The sequence below is a fragment of the Heterocephalus glaber genome, unplaced genomic scaffold (genome assembly GCF_053883595.1).
Source record: "Heterocephalus glaber isolate CG9 unplaced genomic scaffold, H.glaber_assembly_v1.0 deba00001831, whole genome shotgun sequence".
Lineage (NCBI taxonomy): Eukaryota > Metazoa > Chordata > Mammalia > Rodentia > Bathyergidae > Heterocephalus > Heterocephalus glaber.
Window position 1 is genome coordinate 710362 of NW_028258491.1, and position 4162 is coordinate 714523.

Here is a 4162-nt window from a genome sequence, read left to right on the forward strand (position 1 = left end):
AGGATAATTATTTGGATTCTAATCCTTATATTTGGTCCATTTTGTGTTTCATTCAGTGTATGATAAGATATATGGATCCAGCTCCTGTCTTCACAGTAGAGATTGCCAGTTTTCCCAGGTCATTTTCTAAAGAGGTTGTCTTTCCAGTAAGTTATGATTTGGCCACTTTGTTAGAGGTCATACAGCTGAATGTGTCTAGGGATGTTTCTGAATCTTTCTCCAAGTTAGTTCTTTGCCATGGATGGCAGTTTTAGTGTCAGTACTGTATCAATTTTATCACTCTCACCTTGGACTATAACTCGAAGTCAGGAATTGTGATTTCTCCTGCTTTACTCTTGTTGCCCAGAATTGCTTTTTCGATTCAGAGTCTGTTTTGATTCCATATAAATTTTGGATTTTTTTTTCTCTTCTGTAGACAATGCCATTGGCATTTTGATTGGAAATCGTTGAAATCTATCACTTTTGAAAGTATTGCCATTTTAACAATATTAATCCTGTCTATTCAGGAAGAGGGGAAATCTTTCCATTTTCTCATGTGCTTTTCTATCTCGTATTTTAGATGACTGTAGTTTTCAAAACAGAGGATTTTATACTCCTTGGTTAGATTAATTGTAAAGTATTTGATTTTTCTTGATAGTATTTTGAATATTTAAAAAAATTTCTTTCTCTTTAAGTTCACTATAGGTGCGCACAAATGCTATTGATTTCTGCATGTTGATTTTGTATCTTGCAGACTTCTTTAACTTTGTTATGAATTATAAGAGGTTTTGATGCAATTCTTTGACTCATCTATGTAAATTATCATGTCATTTGCCTATCATAATAATTTGACTCCTTTCCTACATTTATCCCTTTTATTTATTTATCTGGCCTAATTTTTCTGGTTACTCTGGAATATAACGCTGACCAGAATAGGTGATAATGGGCATCTTTGTCTTGTTACTGATTTCAGAGGGGAAGGTTTCAGTTTTGCACCATTTTATAAAATGTTTGCCTCTGGTTTTGCATAAGTAGCTTGTATTAGGTTCTGTAAGGTTCTTCTATACCTATTTTCTTCAGGGTTAAGTCATCATCTCTCTATTCTCTCTGTATTTCTTATTTCTCTATATTTTGGAAAATTCCCATAAAGCAAAATGTTAATACAATCCTTAATTTTAATACTACTTATATATTTCTTCTCCATTCTTTGTCTCAATATAATTATATATAATTTGAATCAATTGAATTATTTGAATGTAACAACTTCATTGACACAAGCTATGTATAATGCATTCTAGCACAAATTATTCCTTCAATATCATTTAACATTTTATAAAACTCAATTATATTTTCCAGGGATCTGTTTAGTTTTCACATTTGTATTTATTTTTCCTCAAATTAAGAAAAATAAATCATTTAATGCATGTTTTAGCAGTCAGAGTCCTTTTAATTTGTGACCAGGTAAGAGCCCCACCTGAGGGTCCCAACAGCCAGACTTGGGCTTCACCCCCAAATGTTCATCAAGGAGAAGAGCAGCAGTGAAGGGAGAGAAAGAGCTTTGGTTGGGTGGCCATGGCAGGAAAGACAGACCCAAGATCAAAGTCACCTCTAAGAGACTAAGAGACACTCTGAGGATTACTGGTTAAGGGGAAGAAGGTAAGGATGGGGGCTTCCATGGCTGGGTGGTTTGTTTGCTGGCAGGGTAGGTATATATCTGGGTCTGGAATGGCCTCATTTCAGGCTGGATCTATGAGGGGCTAAGAAGATTCCTCCAGGCCTGAAGGTTCAATTGCACTCTCAGGGTAGCTTGGCTCCTGCTTAGGAGTGAGGCCTTGGCTCTGCAGCAGAGCTCACTGCTCTCTCTGGGGTTACTTCTCTTTGAGGAGCCCCTGATCCTCAAATCCAAGATGACTGCAGGGTTAGGGAAATGACTGGAACTTCATGGTGCACTTCCAGGAATGTGGAACAGAATGCTGTGAAAGCTAGCAATTGCTTGTACCAGTACATTTCAGGAGTAACTCAGTATGCTCAGTCTTTTGGGAGAACATCATCTAGGTAAATGTAGACTCTTATATAGAAAATCCATAAGTGAGGATCATGTCTATATACAGAGCTTAACAGACAGCCATCCCAAAATTTAATGCAATTAAGTAGATGGATATAAAGTGAGACACAGATATTAGGCTTTAATCCTGATTTTAGCTACCCATACCACATTCTTAGAGCCAGCACTTATAGCCTTGTTAAACTTAATTTTTATTTTGTGTTACCTCTTTATATTTTGTTGCCAAGTAGATTGGTCAAAAGTCAGAATCTAGGGCCCAGCTACTGGATTTTTTCCAACTTACTATCAAAAATGGAAACACCAGTTTAATCACACTTTGATCAAAGATTGAGGGCAGCTATTCAGCACCTTGAACACAGAATCTTCATATGTAGAAAGGGGTGAGGAAAAGCTGGAAACAGGCAGTCACACATGGATTCATGGTTGATTTTCCAGAGGGCACAGGGAAAGCTCAGCTTTCATTATTTTCAGGACTCCTGAAGGAGGTATCTCTACTCAGAATGAAGAAGTTGAATTTTTTTATCTTTAAAATAAACTTTTATCATTAAAGATATATTTTGCCTACATCTTAGTTTCTCTTGTGTGCAATACCAGTTTGTTGTTGTGGTAAACATGTACTACCTTTCCACCCCTCCCCCCACAATGGGAAAATGAAATTCACTGTATGATCTGGCTGCACTGCTATGAGTATTTGTGCACATACAGCCCCATAATGGTAGCATTTGTATTACCACATTTTGTATTATCTAATAATATGAGTCTGGGGGCTGCTGAAGGACAATAGCTTCCTTTAGGCCACAATTGAGAGGCTGCAAATCCTAGATTGAACAGTACCTTCAGGTCAGCCCCTGTGGGCAATGTGATGGCTGCAACTTCATAATGAGAGGGAATTGGGAGGAAGCTCATGGTGATAGAGAAAGCAGAGACAGAGCAGAATTCAGGTTCTCTCAGACCAGTGCCCTCTGGTTGGGACTAACTGAGGCTCACAGTTAGGAGAAACACCCAAAGACCTCACCATGTCCCACTAAGGCCTCAGGTCTCAGAGATTCCACCATGTCCATACCACCGCTCTGAGCTACGATCCAATACCTGCCTGCAGGATAAACCACACCCAAAACGTGATGACTTTCATGATACTCTTACATTTCCATCTTTGGAAAGTGAATACTCTTAGAAATTCAATGTATATATTTAAGAGTGTGCAGAGCCCAGCAAGAAGCATCTATGGACTGGAGCTGTACAAGTTCAAGTAGGTCTAAGCCACTGCCTTGCCCAGACCCCAGCAATTTGGTCCCATGAGCCCCAGCCAAAAGCTCACCTGAAAAAGGGTTGCATGGGTGTACAAGAAACAGCCAGAAGCCTGCCCAGATCCTATCCATAAGTGCTTGCAGATTCTGGTGAATAGCCTGCTAGCACCAGAGCTGTGCAGATAAAAGTAGGTCCCTGACAGGGCCCTGCCCAAAACCCAGGATCTTGGGTCCACAAGTCCCAGCTAAAAGCCTGCCTGGAAAAAAGCTCCACAGGCACACAAACAACAGCCAGAGGCCGACCCAGATACCATTGGTAAGTGCATGCAGAAACCAGGTAGAAGCTCACTCAGACACAAGCAACTCAGATGCACAGTCCCCAGACAAAGGAACTGCCAGAGAACAGCTATGTAGGGAAGCAGGCCACAGCCACAGGCCTGCTCAGACAACAAGGTAGCACAAGGATCCAGAAGGACACCATCCTGAACCCAGGAATTGGCACATGGTGAACAGCAGATAAAAGGCCTCTACTTGGATTGCTGAGAATTAAAGACCTCTGAGTGACAGAAAGTCACCTCAACAAAGGCAGATTAGGCTGAACCTGTTAAAAGGAGAAAATGCAAACAAGTCTCAAAACCAGACTTCCAGATCTCCTAAGGCAACTCAAAGGGAAATGAGATGGAATAATCTGATACTCAACCACCTGGACTCCCTGAATTGGCAACAAAAGAGTATCTGGAAAAAATGAAATCAGAAATAATTTCACAGATAACAACAGAGATTGTGTCCATAGTGCAAGTCATGATTAATAACTCTAGAGAAGACACAGATTAAAAAAAATAGAGGAGCTGAGGAACATGATGTAATCCTA